The sequence below is a fragment of the Balaenoptera borealis genome, assembly GCF_965194805.1.
Source record: "Balaenoptera borealis genome assembly, chromosome: 9".
Lineage (NCBI taxonomy): Eukaryota > Metazoa > Chordata > Mammalia > Artiodactyla > Balaenopteridae > Balaenoptera > Balaenoptera borealis.
Genome location: NC_138873.1, coordinates 117,511,767 through 117,533,111, shown reverse-complemented (window position 1 = coordinate 117,533,111; position 21,345 = coordinate 117,511,767). Strand labels below are relative to the sequence as shown.

The 21,345-nt window shown below is 36.7% G+C and overlaps 1 long non-coding RNA gene across 3 annotated transcripts in view; it reads right to left on the bottom strand.

Annotated features, from left to right (window-relative positions):
* LOC309634712 overlaps positions 1 to 21,345 on the bottom strand; it is a 125,553-nt gene that overhangs the window by 13,380 nt on the left and 90,828 nt on the right. For 2 of the 3 annotated variants that reach the window (XR_014248315.1, XR_014248316.1), the window contains 2 exons: positions 17,789 to 18,008; positions 12,814 to 13,445 (listed from right to left, as the gene is read on the bottom strand). This is a non-coding gene — a long non-coding RNA (uncharacterized lncRNA). Of the gene's footprint in view, positions 1 to 12,813; positions 13,446 to 17,788; positions 18,009 to 21,345 lie in introns of those variants that run through there. The other variant, XR_014248322.1, reaches the window with a different exon arrangement.

Sequence of the window (21,345 nt, the reverse complement as noted above, 5' to 3'; positions counted from 1 at the left end):
CTTCATTATTCACATATATTTCATATTGATGTTATTCTTGGGAAATTTAATCATTTAAAAAGAGCACCACGCCTCCATTTCTAACTTAGCCAATTGCCGTCATGTTGTCTTGTTACCCCATCTTACACTAACCCAAGAATTTTAATTAAACAAGAAAACATACTGTATTTCTGAGATCAATCAAAATCCTTTTAACGTATAGCCAGAGTTTTTCTGAGATGATTTTTCTTAGAACTACAGTTAATGTTAAACCAATTTTATCAAGCCAAAGTCTACTTGTTTTACAATTGAATGTTTTTAATCAATCCATTAATGTACAATTTGTCTGAAAACCACTTAACAAGATAAATCTCTATTTTTTTATTTCATCAAAACATTGTTTGAATTATAGTCACTAATTTTTTAAAACCCTCCAGATCTTATTAGACAATTTCCAAGAATAAATTATAGACTAATACAAACCTAAATTTGTTCAAGAAAACAAGCAAAGAAAATAACTGTCAAAAGTAGCAGTAAATATTTACAGAAAAAAAATAACTTTTTTAAAAACAAAGGCAAGACAATCTGGTTCACAGAATGCAATTCAGTTTAAAAACATAACTTTGAATAATCATTACTCTCAAGATATTTCTTATTGTTTACTGTAACTCTGTGTCATCTTGTTCACATTTCCCATTCCATTCCTCTACACGAGCTATTCAAATATAAAGGATTAGGTTGGCCCCTAAATATCTAGAATAAATACAGCTGACTCTTGAAAAACATGAGGGTTATAGGCTCTGACCTTCTGCACGGTTGGAAGTCTTCTCGTATCACTGAGAAAATTAAGGCCATCGAGGATGAACTCCCCTTAAAATTCTTAATATGGAATAGAAGAGTCTCCATAATCTGGTATGACTTACCTCTTCAGGATTATTTCTTTTCAACCTCACACTCCAGCTTCCTACTTCAGTTCTCTCCATGCCTGGATTACATTATTCTCCGGTATTCTTCTCGCTACCTCTCTGGTGAATAACTGCATGTATTTCAAGACTCAGTCCCAGAGATATTTCTATGCAGCTTTTCTGATGTCTGAGCCAGAATGAATCCCTCCCTACAACAAGACCCCTTTGTAATATAGACAGATTCTACCACTGAATCTCTACATTTTTTTTTTTTTCTGTTTCCTCATGCTTCATGAGAGCAAAGGATGGGTTATTTCTTGTTTATCCTGTAACTTGAACAGTATCTGTTGTATTTTAAGGTTTCCATATATGTTTCAAAAAGAAATGGAATGACTTTGGTATTTTAGATTTTACCAAAAAATGCTGTGTTTCTAATCAAAAGTCATTTTCACACAGTTGTTTGACTTCTTCCCACTCATCTGGGAACTGAGGGCCCTGAACCCAAGCCAGGTTCCAGAAGACCTACGTATAGGATGAGATGGGATTAGTTTGTCCGTGGGCTATAGCATATGGCAGAGGGAGTCTAAAACGACTGTTCATGAAGCAGGCAGGACATGCGGCTGCTGAGTAGTTGGCAGAGGCAGAATGGAGGTACAGCATAACTGGTGGAACAGACCCCAGAACAGCAGCAGTGAATTCAGAAGAGCAGCTACAAGCCAAACACTGTTGTTCTAAGCGGGAGGGCTCTGTCCCTTGTGCCTTTTACACAACAAAGTAGCCCTGACAATGGTGAGATTGAAGCTATTATGTACTCTTTAAAAGCTTGGGTGGCAATTCTATGAGATAGTTATTACACATGAAGGACTTGTATATAAAATGTAATTATCCAAGGTGTCACAAGTACAAAGTGGCAGAGCTGGAACCTGAAGTAAGATGTAGGATATCGAGTCCATGATTTTCCTCCCTCTAATTAATAATGCTTGGCTCAAGGACAGAGATTTATGCATACCTAGTATTGAAAGCAACAGGAAAAAAATGGTCAAGCAATAGATGCAGATCCAGGAAAGCATTGTTCTATACAACTAAAGAGACAAGGACATTCCAAACATGATAGAACAAGTGTCAAGGGGTATAAAGAAGATGAACACGTTATTGGATTACAATTTCAGCAAAGTGATGAATGATGGGAAATATATTTCTTACAACCACCTGACAGTGTGATACATCCCCAGGTGCAGGCATTCATAACTTAAGTCAAAAAATGTATTTTTGTCCTTAGTTGATACACAACACTAAAGGAGCCTTGGCGACAAGCATCCTTCTCTCTCAAGGTCCCATTAACATCCTTTATATCTTGGGTGAGGACCTATTTGTTCCTTGCATTTCCCTTTACCCTTTGACTCATATCTCCATTTTCATAGACTATTCCTGTCAGGAACATTGCTCCCAGTGACTTTATGGGGTTTTTTCTGTGGTGCTTCCTTTGGTTAACATGTGTTGTCCTCATGTGATCCTTACTTGCCGAATTTGGCCTTCTCAACGCAAAGAAAGTTTGCTTGTGAGTATCGTGAACCAACTCATATAATTCATTTCTCTTTCAATGCTCGAAAGTTATATACTGAGTTATCAGGACTCTTTTCTGATTATTTTTGTATTCTTAAAATTTTGTTGTGTCTAGGATACTACCCATGCCATGCTCAAGACATAGGGGGCTATAGTATATCTTCAGAGAGTGGCATCGTTTTGGCTTTAGGTGATTATTTTCTGTTGATTGTGGTGGGTGTATGCCAATGTAATTTATTCCGTATTTACTTCTCTAACTTTATGTTAGAGTCTTCTAGTTCTCGTGGAATAAAGACTCTCATTGCCATATCATGGGGAGTTAAAGTGCCATCTTTTGCTCTGTCTTGGATGAAAATACCAGAAACGACCCAGTATCGGTTCTGGTGGTACCTTGGCAACTTTAGAAGCTATCTTGCCAGTACTTGCAAGCCCTACATTGATCCAACCACTTTCTCAGTAAAAGTAGTTTTTCAAAATTGAATCATATAAAATCGGTGATATTTTACTGTTTTTGACTCATAAAAACAGACATTTCACATATTTCAGCAGAACACTACTTCCTCAGCTAACAGCTTCCTGTTCTCTCCTCTGCTTCGTGATTTCTCCTTAGTCATTATTCCTGTCGTCTTCCAACTTCTAGTTCCTTACAGCTTCTGCTTGTTAATTTCTCTGTGTCTGGTGGCTTGTGTGACACGAAACCATTTGTCTCTATTTGTTAACTGATGACATACCTTGCAAGAGGTGATCTGATTGGCTTGACCAGTCCTCACTCAGAGCAGAGCACACCCTTTGGGTAAAGTTCTCACAATGGGCCTTTCTGTATTCCCTAATATTCCCTATCCAGCCTGCAGTTGCCTATCTCTGGGACTGATACCATACCTGTTTACATGGTATAAAATTTGATTATTGATGAAGAATAAGCATGTATGAGGGGGATCATTGAAAGTAGTAGGCATTAGAGACAGTCAATATAGTTTCTCTCTCTCTTTTTTTTTTTTTTTTAGCTCTTTTCATAGTTGGAGAAAAATATACACTCATTTCCCAAGCACTCAAACCACATTTCTCCAGAGGCAGTCATGTTACTTTGATTCTTTTTTTTTTTTCTCTCTCTGTGAATCATTGGGGCACATATTCAAATGCCCCACTAAAAACACATGAAATAAAGAACCCCTGACAATCTGCTAGGCCATAGAATCAATTATGGTCATCTCTAACCTCACAAATGTAATCTATCTTGAAGATGACTTATACACTTCCCTTTCATTTTCTTCTCCCCAACATGGGGTTTCCCTATATTTAAATTCCATCATGATCTGTCTTCATATATTTAAGATCAATAATATATATGTAAATAATCTTTGAAAACTGTATCCAGACTGAAGCAGTTTAGAATGGCCCTCAGCTTTTTGTTGCTTTAACACAAAAAATAGGTCAAGTTTTCTCCAACTGAACCATGTCAAAGTAAGTCTAATTCTCTCCCTCATTTTACTGTTTGGCAAGCTGAGGGCCCCAAGGTCAAGACCCGCCTTTCCAAAGTATGATGGAGCCTGAAGTCGGCCTCTTCCTCACTCCCTTCCAGATTGTTTCTTTTTTTTTTTTCCCCCAGTGTGGCCAGATGGATTTTTTTATATCCTGTACACAGCACTAAGGTTGGATTCAGTTTTTCAAGATGAATCCAAGTTTAACCTCTCCGTGTTATGGAATCTTTCCAAGGGAAAATTTTTCCAACCACTCTTGTTCATTTAAAATGTCTAAATAATTGCATTAAAAAATGATTGCTCAATACAAACTTCCTTCTAGCTTCATATCTATATCTAGTGGACATTAATTTAGCACATACAGGGGTAGAATTGTACATGGATTCAACTCATTCTGAGTTAAAATTGTAGGAAAAGTCAATTAGAAGAATATATTTTACATAAGGAACATACAAGAGCAATTGCAGGAAAACAGAGCAAAAGATTATTTTCTCAGCTACGGTTCACTTTTCTCAATTATGGTATAAAAATCTTATTACTTTCTTATTCACTCCTAACCAAAAATGAATAAACCTCATCCTTTTTCTTCCTCAAATCTGGAAATGGGGCATCTGACCTGTGTGACATACTATATCTGTAAAGTAGTTCACTGGGATTGTCTTTGAATGACAGCAAGCTGTATGCAATTTCAAATGTTAACTGCAGTTTGACCCTGTTTTGTTTCACTGCTTGAAGGTTGGAATCAGGACTTATTCTATAGGTGAGAAACACCAAAATCTTAAGCAACCATCTAGGGTGTTCGGGTAAGGGAAATGGGGCACTGTGTCTGGAATACAGACTTTCTGTCTCCCCACTATTGTTTTCCTCCATGTAACTTCATCAACATGGACCTTGGATGTAACCTTATGGACTGCCTTTATTTAGGGCACACAGGAGGTGAAAATTCACTTATTTCATGTCCAAACCGCCACATTTGAGCCAATCCCAAGCTATATCTAAAAGGAAAACATCATGTTTGTTTAGCATCTTGAAGGTCTCGGTTAAATTTTGAATATCCTTTTCTCACATTTTAAAAATCTGAACAGAAGGAAGAAATTAACTTTGGTTATTTTGGTTACTTATGTTGATGATTTAAACTTGTTAATAGTTCCAGGAAAACATGGATTTTAGACTTTATTTCCAATCATGGATTGAAAGACATTGTTCCTGAATAAAACAATTTAATAAATCAAAAGCTAGGTAGTAGAAGTATCTGAAGGCAGAGGCCTTCCTGCCAAAACACTAAGCCTGCTAGGATTTATGCTCTCCAGAATGATAGAACCCCTTCAGTTTTGGATTGACACATATTCATTAAAAATAAATTAGTGAAAAAAAAATAAAAAAAATAAATTAGTGTCCCCATCTGGTCTGACTCATTTGATGGGAACAAGAAGTTCCTCTAAAAGTACAAATTGACAGGGGGAAAGGATTGAAAATGAAGGGAAGCATGGGACTGACCTTGTGCAATTTTCCTAGGTCTAAGGACCATGAATGTAATTTTGACGTATAATTAAAATATTCTGAGCGGAATATCAGCAAGTCCACCTATATGTAGAGATATTTATTGCCCTGGGTTACCCCACAGATCAATTGAATTTTCAGCCTTTAACAACTTTCTCTTAATCAATATTCAAAACTAGCTTCTGTTCTACTATCAAGTATTAGATTATTAAGGGTTGGAAATATAGGTGTTCTGCGTTCATTCTGATTTACTTTTATGAAAGCAGTGGTGGCATTCATAAATAACTTAATTGAAATGTAAATTCCTTAAGCAGGGCCTCTTGAAACAAGTAGCTCTGAACATGTTCCATCTTCTAAGCCCTCTGTAGGTTGCTTGTTACAATCTAAAGTGAGGGAGGGAGGGAGGGCATGGAGAAAGATAAAAAATGTATACATATATACATATCCAAAGCGCTCAATCACCATGGGAGACTCAAAATACTGTAAATCAAGTTTATTTATTACACTCCTTTTGGCAAGGCAAAGATTTTCTCGATTTTTTGTCAGGAAATCAAAATTCTCTTTTACTTCTTGAGTTCTTAAATTACTTTCTATGCCCATCTTAATCTCTTCAGTCTTTATAGACTGATAAAATATAGTTGTCTTGGCAGAATTAATACAAATTATTTTCTGTTTAAGTACTTCATGCAGAAATTAAATTTTCAAAAACATACATAAATACGATGAATTAAATTGACACAGAATTATAGTATATTTATCTCTAGTCATCAAACTACCTTGATTATTATGGGCAATCTTAAACTGGCATGTAAAGTAAGATTTCCATTGAGACATGTTTTTAATTCTCTCTGTCATCATATTGCAAGGGAAAAAGTTCATGAATGGTAAGCCAGAGAGGTTTGCCAATTCTAGCAATGTATTTTTCTTCTTTCATAGATGAACTGGAAAAGAATTGTTCACTTATATTACTTATTTTTTGGAAACCTGATGTCTTTTTCAGAGAAGGACCATATGGAAGAACCACAAAGATAATGTGTGAAAGGAAGTAAGGGTATGTTATCAAGAAAAAAAAATAGTGGAAAATATAGACAAATTAGTTTTCAAATGTAATTTTATCCAAATACACTGATTTTTTTTACGCTGTTCTGAATTTGGAAACTAGACTTAAACTTGGTTTGAATTAGCACTGATTCTTGGGTGATGGGAGAGTAAGTTCAAGATGTCTACTAATCTTTCACTCTGAGGATCAAGCATTTTATCACATGAAAGCAGAGCCAAGTTACAGTTGATAAAGAAAATAGTCTTATTTAATTTTGGCCCCAGGCTTTCTTCACTATAGAGAGCCAATATTTCCTTCCAAGGCACTTCTAGGATACAGCAGTCCTAATGTTTTATAACATGGCTACATGTCTATATGTATAGTTTAGAATCCACAGAGACATGACAGTTGATTTTAAGTCAAGGTTCCTGAAATAGACTCAGAAGAAAAAAAAAAAAAAGAATGTGTTTATAGATGTTTCACTGGCTACTTAGTCAGGGTCTTCTGGGGTAATACTTTAATTGAGTATCACCACCAAGGTTTAGTCATCTACTTAAGACATTTACAAACTCAATATTGTAAATACAGTCTGAGATAATCGGTCTCCCTGGGACTGGTTCATGTGACTCCAATTCATAAGAGGGACTTATGGGCTATATTTAGTCTCCCTCTCTATGCTCTAAGCACTCTGGACATCTTCCTGCCAAGTATAATCCTTCCTCACATCTTTTAAACTAGATCCTTCCTATGTCCGAAATGCTGTATCATCAGATCTCTGCTTCATTGGGTCTCAGCAGAAAGATCACTGCCTCAGAGAAGCCCTCTTTGACTACTGTCCAGAGTAACCTCTCCCTGGATATCTCTGTTCTAACTTACTGTACTTTTTCATATAGCTCTTAGTGCTACCTGAAACACTATTATTCATTTAATTTTGTACCAAATTATCCTCACCTCCCACAAGCCCATGAGTCCCAGGAGGAGAGCCTTTGTCTATTCACTGCTGCCCCAGCACCAAGAACAGCAGAGAGCTGGTACTTAACATATTTACAGGGAGGAGGAGGAAATAGGGCAGCAGCAATGGCGTAACACTTGAATTTCCCTGTGTCAATCCATAAAAACAACACGGCAACTAAGAAAGCAAAACATTAACACACACACACACACACACACACACACACACACACACACAAACACACACACACAACAAATAGCACATGTAGGTTAAAAGGTGATCCCCCTTCAAACTTCAAAATATGAGTAGCCATATGCTGCCACAAGACCTGTGGGGTATCAGCAACTATTGAAAAATGCAGAGGGAAGGAAAAGAGACTTCTGCCGTCCTGAAAGCCACAGAGCCCAGAAATTGCCAACAGATACTTGGTCCCATAAGAAAGACTGCTCACCCTGTGTGCAAAGTCTGGTGGGCCAATGGGAGAATAGCATCCCAAACCAGAAGGGGGCATTGTAGGCTCTGGTGTAAGGGTACGAGGACACTTCAGGAAAGCTAGGTTGTTCTGAGCCAAATGAACACTAGAAAATAATCAAAGTCCCTGTGATGGCTAATTTTATGTGTCAATTTGACTGGGCTATGGAGTGTCCAGATATTTGGTCATTTAGTATTCTGAGTGTTTTTGTGAAGGCATTTTTGGGTGAGATTAACATTTAAACCAGTAGACTGAGCCAAGCAGATTGCTCTCCCTTATGCAGGTGGGCCTCATCTGAACACATGAAGGCCTGAATAGAACAAAAAGATGGCCCTTCCCTGAGGAAGAGGGTGTTCCTCCTGCCTGACTACCTTCAAACTGGGACATCAACTTTTTCCTACCTTTGGACTTGAACTGAAACAGTGGCTCTTCCTGGGTCTCCAGTCTTTTGGCCTTCAGACTAGAAAGAACTACACCATCAACTCTCTTGGGTCATGAGCTTGCCAGTTCATCCTAAAGATCTGGGGTCTAGTCAGCCTCCATAATAGTGTGAGCCAAATCTTTATAATAAATATATTTAGATAGATAGATAGATAGATCTCTTATTAGTTCTATTACCCTAACTGATACAGTCCTTTTCGGGGCAAAGTTTCACTGAGAAGAAACTGCTAGGAATAAAATCCAAATTGAGCTTTAAGAGGCACTAAAGACAAGAGAAGGAGAAGTAACTAGATGGAATTGTAAGAAGGGAATAATAAAGGTAAAATTCAAAGGAGTAGAGCTAACCAACAGAAAAGACAACCTATAACCCTGTAGCTAGAAAAGCTATTCTGACCTATTCTCTTTCCTTAGAACACACAGAAAAAACACATCTTAAATATAAGCAACATAGGGTTATAATTTACATCGCATATGAAGCTATTGTAATAAAAAGTGCTATTACAATTTTTTAAATTATCTGTACAGAAAAAGAAGGCTGGTCAGAAAAACATTCCCACAAAACAGAAGAAAACTATAATCTTATTTTAAGAGGGGCTAAAAGATAATTAAGGTGATTATATAAGATATGAAAGAAGATCATATATCAGAGGCAGAAAAATTAGGAATGAGACAATTGGACTAAATGTAGATTTGAAAAAGGAGCTCACAGACCTCAGGGAAAAGTTAAAAAGAAAAGAAAAAAATGCTGTCAGAAATGAAAAATCAACTAGAGTAAATATTGGGCTGGCCAAATAGTTCGTTCAGGTTTTTTGAACCCGATGTTATGGAAAACCTGAACAAACTTTTTGGCCAACCCAATACATATCATGAAAAATATTGTAAGGGTGAAGATAGGGAGAAGAAGAAGAAGAAGAAAGAGGAGGAGGAGGAGAGGAAGGGGGAGGGGGGAGGGGAGGAGGGGATCAACTTAAAAATATACCCACAAAATAGCGATCTCCAAAGAGAAAATGTAACGTCAGAACAAATATAAAAACATTATTTTTTAAAGTGACCTGGAATGGACCAATTCCTTGACACATCAAGTACAAAAGCAAAGCCAAGAAGAAATAGATAATGTGATTGGCTCTATATTTATTAAAGACATTGTAGTTAAAAGCTTCCCACAAAGAAAACTTGTTGAATTGTAGCAAACATTTAAGCAATAAATATTACCAATTCTATAGAAAATCTTCCAGAAATTTCAAAAGGAGAGAATACTTTCTAACATTTAATGATATCAGGATTACTCTGACGCACAAACCATACAAAGATATTATTCAAGAAAAGAGAAATACAGATCAACATCCCTCATGAACAAATATGCAAAAATTCCAAACAAATTCAATCCAGCAATACATAAAATGGATAAGGGTTTATTCCAGGAAGGGAAGGTGTTTTTGACATTTGAAAATCAATCAATATAATTCACCATATTAACAAATGAAGTAAGAAAAACCACACGACAAGTTCAATAGATGCAGAACAAGCATTTGACAAACCTAACATATGTTCCTGATCAAATTCTCAGCAAATTATAGATAAAAAGAAATTTCCTCAACCTGATAAAGCTGATAAAAGGCAGCTATGAAAAACCTAGAGCTATCATCACACTTAATGATGAGAAAATGAACCTTTTACTTTCTCCTAAGATGAACAAAGGCAAGGATATCTGCTCTGACCATTTATATACAACATGGTCCAAGAGGTTAAAAAAATAAAAGAAGTATCCATATTAGAAAAATTTAAAAAAGAGGTGAACTGTTTATATTCACAGACAACAGACAATATACTCATCTATGTAGAACATCTGATGCAGTCTACCAAAAAGCTACTAGAAATACTGAGAAAGTTTATCTAGATTGTAGAATTTAAAAATATATGCATACAAATATCAAGTGTATTTCTACATCACAACTAACAACCAGAAATTGAAATAAATAGAACAATGTCATTTTCAATTACATCAAAAATAGGAAGTACTTAGGGATAAATCTGGCAAAAGAAGTACAAGACATTTACATTGACAACTTCAAAACACTGAGAAAAAAATAAGAAAGCTAAATAAATGGAGAGAAATACCTTGCTTATGAGTTGGGAAACTCATATTGTTAAAATGCAAATTCTTTCCCAATTGGTTTATGGTTTCAAAACAATTGTGATCAAAATCCAAGTTTTTTTTTTTTTTTTTTTTTTTTACTAGCTGATACACTATGTATAAAATTCATTTGGAAATCTGAAGGACCTAGAATAGCTAAAGTAATTTTGAAAAAAAAAAAAAAAAAAAGGAAGGCTAAAAGTAATCAAGACAGAATACTACTGGCATAAATATAGACAAATAGATCAATAAAGAACCCAGAAATAATTTTGATATATATGGACAACTGACTTTTGACAATGGTGCAAAGGCAATTCAGTGGAGAAAGGACAGCATTTTAAACAAATAATGCTAGAAAAATTGGATATCCATATACAGAAAAATGAACTATGATATCATATACAAAACAACTCAAAATATCATAGATCTAAATATGAAATTAAAAACACTAAAAATATAAAACCTAGAAAAAACAGAAGATAAAATCTTTATGACCTTGAGTTAGGCAAAATTTCTTAATTATGACACTAAAAAACACAAGCCACAAAAAAATTGATACATTGGACTTCATCAACATTGAAAGTTTTTCCTGCTTAAACTACAGTGTTACAAAATGAAAAGAGGAGTCACAGAATATAAGAACAATTTTGTGAAACATATGTCAATAAAGGATGAGTATCCAGAATATATAAATAATTCTCAAACTCTACAATAAAAAACCAAAGAACCGAAGAGAAAATAAGCTAAAGATTTGAATAGACATTTTGAAAAAGAAGATATACAGATGGCAAATAACCTCATGGAAGGATATTCAGCAATAGCCCCAAACTGGACACAACCCAAATGCCTATCAAAAGATAATGGATAAATGCACTGTGGCATATCCATAGAGTGGATGACTCAGAAATAAATAGCAATGAAATATTACCAATTACCATGCAACCACATGGAAAAAAATCACAAAATAATTATGCTGAATAATAAGAATAAAATAATTATGCTCCCCTGGATGTCTAGAGATTGGGAGTGGGAGTAATAGGAGGCAGTAAAAGAAAGGGGCAGGAAGAGGAGAGGATCTTCAAGATGGCGGAGGAGTAAGACGTGGAGATCACCTTCTGCCGCAGACCGGCTGCAGAAAGCTAGAAGTTCCTGGCGGTGAGGGGTAAGGAACTGAAAAGCACCAGTATGGGGTCAGAAGGGCCAAGACAACTGATGGTTGCAAGGCAAGTTTATTCAAAGAGCATGAATGTATATATAGGTTCAGCATGGAACGAACACTAGGCAACAAATCAGTAAACCTTGTATTTCCACATAATTCTGTCACCACTATCTATGCGCTACTATCTATGCGCCACTATCTATGCGCCACTATCTATACGTCAGCATGCCTTATGGGCCATTCTTTGGAGATACAGACTTCCCCCTCAGGGCAGCACGTCCTTCTTCTGGGGAACAACCAGGGGCTCTTAGATCCAGAGCAGGCACCTGGAACGAAACTGGCCGCAAGCCATTTTCCTTTTTTACACTCAATACCGCAGCGTCAGGAGTGCATACCAAGAAAGAGACAAGCAGTTCTCCAGAAAGCAGAAAGCTGAATAAGCTTACAGCTTGGGGGCCACCACAACCTTCCTCCCCACAAATACATCAAAAATACATCTACATGTGGGACAACTCCTACAGAACACCTACTGATTGCTGTCAGAAGACCTCAGACTTCCCCAAAGGCAAGAAACTCCCCCACATACCTGGGTAGGAAAAAGAAAAAAGAAAAAACAGAGACAAAAGAATAGGGACGGGACCTGCATCTCTGGGAGGGAGCCGTGAAGGAGGAAAATTTCCACACACTAGGAAGCTCCTTCACTAGTAGAGACAGAAACCGTATAGCGATTTGAACAGAAAATGTTTAATATAAAGAATTATTAACTACACCTCAGGACTGCAGTAATGAGAGATTAGATACTATGGGTGAAAAATAATTCTAGAAGTAGCAGAGATAAGGAGCAGCCGCTGCCTCTAGGGCTAAAACAGAAAACTCAAAAAAGGAGCAAATCTGGAAAAGACTCCCAATCAGGGATGAGATCTAGATCGCATTGGAGAGGGTGTGGTCAGGCACATTGAATGGCAGTCACTGGAGTACAGGTTGAGAGATTTGCTGAGAATCTGCCCTCTGGCATCTCAGAGGAAGTTATCAAAAAGGACATTCCACTAGGGGAACTCACTGGGAAACCACTCTCTGGGGTGGTTGAGAAACTTCCCCAGGAAAGGTGCTGTGTCTTGGCACTTATTGCCAAGCTGCCCAAAGGGTGCCAGGGAAATCATCCCCAGGGAGGTGCCCTGTGCTTCTGGCCACCACCGTGCACTGCGGAAGTTGGCCTAAAGAGCATCCCACGACCAGGAAGCAGAACTTCTTTCCTCTTTTAGGATCCCTTTGGCACCCTCTACTGATAAATCATCATGCCCACGTGCAAAGGAAAATGTGTTCCAGTATCACAGGCCAGGCAATGAAGGGTGGATTGGGAACTGAGGGGCAATAGATTGCTAATTGGTAAACTTCTGCCTCTAACTCCTGATATATTGAAATACGAGGGATACAAGGGGTGTTTTAGTTGGCTCAACCTGCGTTAACAAAATACCACAGACCAGGTGGCTTTAAACGACAGATATTTACTTTCTCACAGTTCTGGAGGCCGGCAGTTCAAGATCAAGGTGTCATCAGGGATGGGGTCTACTGAAGCTCTTCCTGGCTTGCAGACAGCTGCCTCTTCCCAGTGTCCCCACATGGCCTGTCTTCTGTGTGCAAATGGAGAGAGAGAGATCTCTGGTGTCTCTTCCTCTTCTTACAAAGACTCTGTCCTATCAGATTGAGGCTCCACTCGTATGACCTCATTTAATCTGTATCTCTTTATAGGCTCTCTCTCCAAATACAGTCATCATGCGAGGGAGGGTTTTAACGTATGAATTTTGGGAGTACCACCATTCAGTCTATAACAAGGGTCAAAGCAACATGTTCACCTCATGGGGATAAAATCAGAAAAGTTTAAACAAAAAGCTCAGGGAAACCTATTGATTAAAAAGCATAATCAACATATGCAACTAAAAATAAAGCTATTTCGGCAAATGTGTACACTTACTAGATATGTGATGCTATTAACAATCTTTTCAGTTGTGATGATGTTAATGGATAGTGGTTTTTAAAGTTGTCATCTTTTGAAGTTACGTGCTGAAATTTTTACATACAAAGTGCTATAACATCTTGGCTTTTGTTAACATCATTCAATGGAGAAAGGAAATGGATGGGGGTAGAGATGAATTAAGTTTGCCATGAGTCAATAATTGTTGATGCTAATATACACGCACATGGAGAGCTCATTAGACTCTCTGCTTTTGTATGTTTAACATTGTTTATAATAAAAAGTTAAAAATAACAGTGACAAGTATGACTGTAAATAAAAGATTAATAATTGTAAAAGAATACTATATACAACTCTATGTGAATTCCTTTAAAGAAATGTCTATATTTTAGGAGACTATAAATTAAGAATACAAATTATTGATTGTCTTGAGAATTGGAAAACAAGAACCAACTGAAACACTAAATATTAAAACATATTGTCAAATTCCCTTCAAAAGAGGTACCACAACTAAATGGCTTTACAGGAAAAATCTTTCAAACTATCAAGGATCAGAATATATCATATTTTAGAATTTTCATATCATGCTGGCCAGTAAAGTCCACAACTTGATATCACCTTGTACCCAAAAGCTGCTTGAAAAGCCAAACCATTTTGAAATATTAAAACAAGATCAATAATAGTATTAGGAAAAGAATTTAGTGGTCCTATCAACAGTGAATTTTTTGAGAATTTTCTGGACGATAAAGAAAAGATGATATTGGAATGATAGAGGAAAAAAACAAAATTGAGAACCTCCAGACTATCAAGGATTACGAAGGGGCTTTTGAGGAATTAAGTGTTCCTGAAAACTGAAACAAAGCTAGTGGTAGAGTGAGCCAGAAAGGCAAAAAACTAATTTAAGGAGTTGAAGAGGCTTGGGTACATCCCTGCCTTTGGACTCTGTAGTGTTTGTGGTGACCACGTAAGGGATACAGATGTGGCTTACGGAGCTGTGGATGGAAACCTGAAGGGCTCCTCGATGGCAGCAAAGATTTCGATGGTACTGAATTTCATGGGTTATTCTTAAAAATCACTTTGGCAAACCAAATTAGTAGGCTGAGAATAATTGTGTGTGAAAGTAGGGGCTTCAAAGAAGTAGGCTTCCAAGTATTTTTCTAGACTGACCAAGAGCCACCAGCAACACTTTGGTGAGGGAGAGCTGTCATGTCATATCTGAATTTCACTTTTCAGTGATTAAAAGTTGATGAATATATTTACACTTTATCATGTAAGCAAAGTGTATGAATTTCTTAACCCATAGAATGGGTTCATTTCTTTTAACACTTTTGCGATATTCATAAATTCTGGCTTAAATAAATACTGCTAGGCAGTTGTTAGGAATGCATACAATACACCCATGTATTTTATTATTTATTTATTTATTTATTTATTTATTTATTTATTTATTTATAATACATCTTTATTGGAGTATAATGGCTTTACATTGTTGTGTTAGTTGCTGCTGTATAACAAAGTGAATCAGCTATACGTATACATATATCCCCATATCCCCTCCCTCTTGCATCTCCCTCCCACCCTCCCCATCCCACCCCTCTAGGTGGTCACAAAGCACATGCTGACCTCCCTGTGCCATGCTGCTGCTTCCCACTAGCTATCTATTTTACATTTGCTAGTGAATATATGTTAATGCTACTCTCACTTCGCCCCAGCTTCCTCCTCCCCCTCCCCCGTGTCCTGAGTCTTCTAGGTTGTTTCAAATCAATTTCAAACATCTAAACATTCTAGGGCTCACCTTCTGTGTTTTTTCAGTGCTTTGTGACTCTTTATCTCCATTCCTGCTTTTCTGATTTCCTCCTACCAGCTGCTCTTCAGCCTTCTGAATTTGTGCCCCAGTTTGCACTCACTTTTCTAACTTAAATGCAGAACTCTCCTTCAGGAAAAAAAAATTTTTAATTTGCTCTCCAACTCATGTACTACCATTGTCAGAAAGATACAGTATGTCTGGTTCCCAGACTCTGTCCTGTGAGAGAGTCTTCTCCTTGTAGAGACACCACAGCACCCGAGTAGATTTGGGAGGAAATGAAACAGATATCTTACAGTGGTGCTGGTGGTATGTCATGTGAAAAAAATCTCAGCACTACCGTTTTCAGAATGCTTTTGTGCATGTGCTGCATCTTAGAAATGTATCTTGCTGTTTGAAAAAGGCAGATCTTCCTTAAAGGTCAGCAGTTGCAGGTTTCATCTATCCTTTTAACCCTATCCAAATAAGTGGATTAATCCTATGAGATTCTCTCTGATCTCAACACCCAGTGAACAAACTGAAAGACCTTACAGTCTCTATAATGGAAAGCAAGGAATGTATGAAGTTTACACTTGTTACGTAATTGCTTTAACTGTTACTTTTAAAAGGAGAATTGAAAAGTCTTACCCAGGGCTTTGTATTTTGCATTTCTTTTGGCTGATATCCGCTTAATAAGACCAAGCCTGGCACATTCTTCACCAAGCGGTCAGTGCCTTCTCTAAGGGTGCTGCTGGTGTGGCCTTATGCACCTTACGTATGTAAACGAGAGGACTTCTAGAACCTTCCTTTGACTATGAGAACATAACCAACAAGGACCTACTGTATAGCACTGGGGACTCTGCTCAGTATTATGTGGCAGCCTGGATGGGAGGGGAGTTTGGGGCAGAATGGATACATGTATATGTACAACTGAACCACTTTGCTGTGTGCCTGAAACTTTCACAACATTGTTCATTGGCTATGCTCCAATATAAAATAAAAAGTTAAAAAAAGTATTCCTACGCATAGGATAAATTACATGGTTCCACTCCCTGCAACTATGTCCCCCCACAGATGAGCAGCGTCCTTTTCATCCTCAAACCAGATGAAATAAAAGAGAAATATAACCACAGAGTACAGCTCTCTGCAAAAATTACAGTGGAGTGCCAGCTACTAAAACATTGGGGATTTGCTCTTAATCTACCTATATAACAAATAATAAATGAAAAAAAATTCTGTGTGAAAAAAATGATTGGACGTCCCATCAAGTAATTAAATTAAATTAAATATAACCATTTGCTATTAACCAGGATAATCTTTCCTTTATAATAATAAGTGATAATGGTAGGATGATCAATAGAATACACATAAAGTTTTTAAAAATTTAAACACACATGTAATCGTGGAGTATAGTTTAGAAAAATAGAAATAGTTTTAGGACAGTGGAATTAGAGGCTGACATAATATTTATAATTTTCTATAATTCTATTATGTTATTCATTGTGGAAAACAAGAGAAGAAACTCACAGAAAAAGAAAATGGAATATAATCTACTCATATAGAGATAAAGCCATATAATATTAGTACTAGAGAGCAACTTTCAGTCAGCTGTAAGGTGATTTTTAAAAAAAAATTTTGATCACTGTTAAGTTTTTATATCTTCAGTTATTAGCTGAGATTCACATTGATTTTTCTCATTTTGGGGATTTCCATTTAACTCACTCTACCTGAAAATATATTCTCTTTGCAAGGGTTAATATACTTCTGTTTACAATTAACTTGGATAATCTATGGCTAAGAAGAGCTGAAAAGTTTGTTCTTTGTGGGCAAATGTGTCCCCCGGGGCAGGACGTTTTGGATATCCATATACTATTAGCTGACATCTAATAGTAATTGGCATTGCATTCTTAAAGATGGAAAAATGTACACATGAGAAGTAATACTTCGTAGTACTTTAATTTTGCTCTTGGCCATACTGCATGGCTTGCGGGATCCTAGTTCCCCCAGCAGTGAAAGCGCGGGTCCCAGCCACTGGACCTCCAGGGAATTCCTGAGAAGTAATACTTTGTTATTGAACACAGAAGGAAGCTGTGAAAAGAGGAAACGGCAGAGACTTTACAATCAGAAGTCCCAAATCTGTGTCTCCCTTCTGCCATGAAGAAATGGTGTGACCTTGGGTAAGTCATTCACCACATCAAGGGACACTAAGGAACAAAAGTGACAGTACACTTGAGAGTATTTGTAAAATGAAAGTCCTATACACATATTAACTATAGAGCACATCATTATTACAGAAACATAAAGAAAATACAGTAGAATGGGTTAATAATATTGACATGCATTTAAATAAAAACTAAGATACCGTATGTAAGCGATATCATATGATATTTGTCTTTCTCTGTCTGACTTACTTCACTTAGTATGATAACCTCCAGGTCCATCCATGTTGCTTCAAATGGCATTATTTCATTCTTTAAAATGGCTGAGTAGTATTCCATTGTATATATGTACCACATTTCTTTATCCTTTCATCTGCCAACAGACATTTAGGTTGCTTCCATGTCTTGGCTATTGTAAACAGTGCTGCAATGAACATTGGGGTGCATGTATCCTTTCAAAACTAAGAAAAATCTACATGTAATGATAAATAAGAGAGAAAAAAAAGAAAATAACTGAGATTCTTTTAGAAAATGCCAAAGTTTTCTCTGGAATTTTAGAGCAGAGTGATGTACATTGGCTCCAATTAACCACACAATGATAGAAAAGTTTCATTCATTCTTTCCTCCTCTGTAAATAAGAATGTTATTTAGCACTTCTCTTTCCCACAGTACAGTAATGACATAATAATTCAGTGCTTTAAAATATTTTGGATCGTCTCAAGAATGAGGTGCTAAAGATATTTGCTACCTCGTAAATCTAATGCAGAACATTCCTGCAGATTCCACTGTGGTTGAAAAGGTGGTAATTATAAATTGAGAGGAAAAAATATTTTAAAATGACAGAAAGAATTTAAATGATGCCATAAGCACCAGATTAAAAAAGAAAGAACTAGAAAGCCAGGTTATCTAGCCATGGAATTAGGCCCTTATTTAAAATCAGATGTGACAGTTTAGATCATCCAACGCCATGCTACGGTTTGCAGGCTGCCTATTCTGTGAGGTAAAAGTGGAAAAGGAATTCAATGTGGTAATTAGATAAGGTATAAATCCCTAAGATTTTTTTCAAGGGGAAAATATTTTCAAATACTACTAAAGTCACTTTTCGTTTAGGTTATAGAACTTCAAAGTGCCTCATTTTCAAAACAGGCCTGAAGAAATGAACACCAAGTCTAAAATGCTGTAGTTGTCTCTCTTGATAAAAGAGCTCGACTCATGGAAAAGAATAATGCAGTCAGGACCCTGAGTACCTTTCTAGAAGTTGTCAATGTGCCTATGATTCCAGTGATCACTTTGAACTTGAGGGGTTCTAGTTCCATTAAAAAGAATCAACAAACAGAACGGTGCTTCACCACACCCGCTGCCCAACATCAAGCTCCTTTACTGAAGGATTTCATCTAAATGTGTGAAATTAATCCTTGTTCTGGAGCAGGGGGGTGGGTGTCTTAAAAGGCTACTTGTTTCCTTGAACCGTGCCTCTCAACACAGATGAGTTTAGTATTTCAGGGGCAGACACTAGGGGAAGAGGTGAGCCTGCCAATTCTGTTACAGACCCTGGCGTGTCGTCATGTCTCACAAAGACCACCTTTGTGGTCCACATTCTTTTCCCATCAGGCAGTGCTGCCCTGACCTGGGGTGTGTTTTTCGTTTCCAAAGAATATGCTGATCCTCCCTAAATGATCTACTGAAAACTGAGTGTTGAAGCACAAATGAAAAGTGAAAGGTGCCATTTAGCCCACAACATAATTATTTCACGGCTTACTGCAAGTTAGCAAAGGCACGTTTCAGCTTGTAAGATGTGAAAGCCAGCCCATGCCATATCATAATATTTTTGTGTTTTCTGGAAACAGCTTTAAATCCCTCTTTTCCTGGGTTCGTGGCTGTAGAGAAGGAAGGGAGAAGGGAATGATATTTTCCTGTGGAATAGCTTTTTAAAGACTGAGTAGTCATAAAACCTCTATTAAAAGTGAACAGACATTGAATTCAATATCTGCATGACCAGATTTTTTTTAAAAAGGAACTCGCTCAACCTCAGGAAATAGTATAAGCAATCATAGCTGTTAAATTTACTTTGTACTAAAATTTAATCCAGCCGAATATGCCATTAAAGTCAATACCGTGAATAACCATACAGTGTGGACGTGTACACATATACTCGTTTTTAATACCACATAGGTTTAACTTTACACACATTTTATATAGTATGTGCTCAGTGGAAGAATAAATGAGTTTATATGGCTTCTAATTCTCACCAAGATTCCCTCAATAAATTAACCTTTGTGAAAGAGTATTAGATGTCATTTTTCCATTAACACTCTAACGCTCTATAAAACTAGTGTCTTTGGTCCTAGTAATTGAGAATAACTTCTAATCAGAAAAAGGAGAGAAAAGATAAAAAAGAATGACATTGTTTGCCGGAAAAATTCTAAATGTTAACAGTGAAAGCAACTGTTCTCCATTCTATAGGTAGCTGTCCACAGCTCTACAGGAAAGGATTTTCCTTTTGACTCACCACCACACATCACTACATCGCAAATAAATTTGGGGGTAAGGAAATTTGTTTCCTGGCCCAGATAACAGAAGACAGAAAAGAAAATACTCCCCTCCTTTCCTACTTTCAGTGGACCAAAAACTTTCAAGTTTTTAGGAAAACTATTAAAAAGTGATACCCTTGTGATTGCCTTTTTTTCCTATCTGTGTCTGCAACAACTCCACCAGAACTGGCCATTTCGTTTACTGAGTCCAGCACAATGACTGTTGTCTAGAAGCTTCTCGATAAGTGTTGTTTGAATGAATCAAGACTTTAGTGAATTTTCAATAGCTTATTAGCTTTTATCAGTGTGAAGTGTCAAGGTGACAATATGACAGAAAGTGGAGAATATTTGCAACATTATACACCTCAACCCAGACTTCAGCCCTACCCCCAGCCCCAGCTATTTCTCAGTGCCCTTTTTCTTCACAATCAGTGTGAATAGGTTGTTGAAAAAGATTTCATTGGAAAATTGATGAACAACTTCCCCAAATATATTTATTCAAGTGTCCACCATATGCCAAGCAGTGTCTGGGAAAATGAATAAAGACTCAAAGATAATTGATGCTATTTGACACATTATCCCTTGTTTATTATAATACCATGAAAATATTTAAGAAACAATTGCTTATTGACTTTTCTACCATATGTTGGACATCAATTCTAAAAATAATTTTATGAATTAAGTGTTATTATCATTTCCCATTTTTAGATGAAGAAACTAAGGCACAGAAGAATTAAGAAACTTGCCCAAAGTCATACACATAGCTCTTCTAGAGCCAAGATTTGGACCAAGGTAGCCTGGTTCTGGAGAAGGCTTCAAAACCATTAAATTATATAGTAAAGGCTTGTTTGGTGGTGATGAGAAAATCTTGCCATGTTATGGGAGTCATGTGAGAAGCATATTTTTAGACTGTAATATAGCTCTTTCTGTGGTTTAGCCAAGACTTTTATGTAAAACAATCACATATTTGCTAAACCACCCCAAAGAAATGTATACATTTGATAAAGGTTTTTTTCCTCTGAATTATCAGTTGAACATTATTCCTTTACAAGCCTTCAACAAATTGTAGCACCCACACAAATACAGTAATTAGTTTTAATTTCCCTTCGCCAACCTAAAATAAAAGTGAGGTAATTGATACTCTGGTACTGAGAATTTCACTCTACCTAAAAGCAAGTTTAGCAATTTAATAGTAACTTTAAAGAGTATTTGATAATTGTCAAGAATCTTAAAATTCTAATGGCCTCTGCCTGAAAGTGTTGTTTTATGAATTGAATT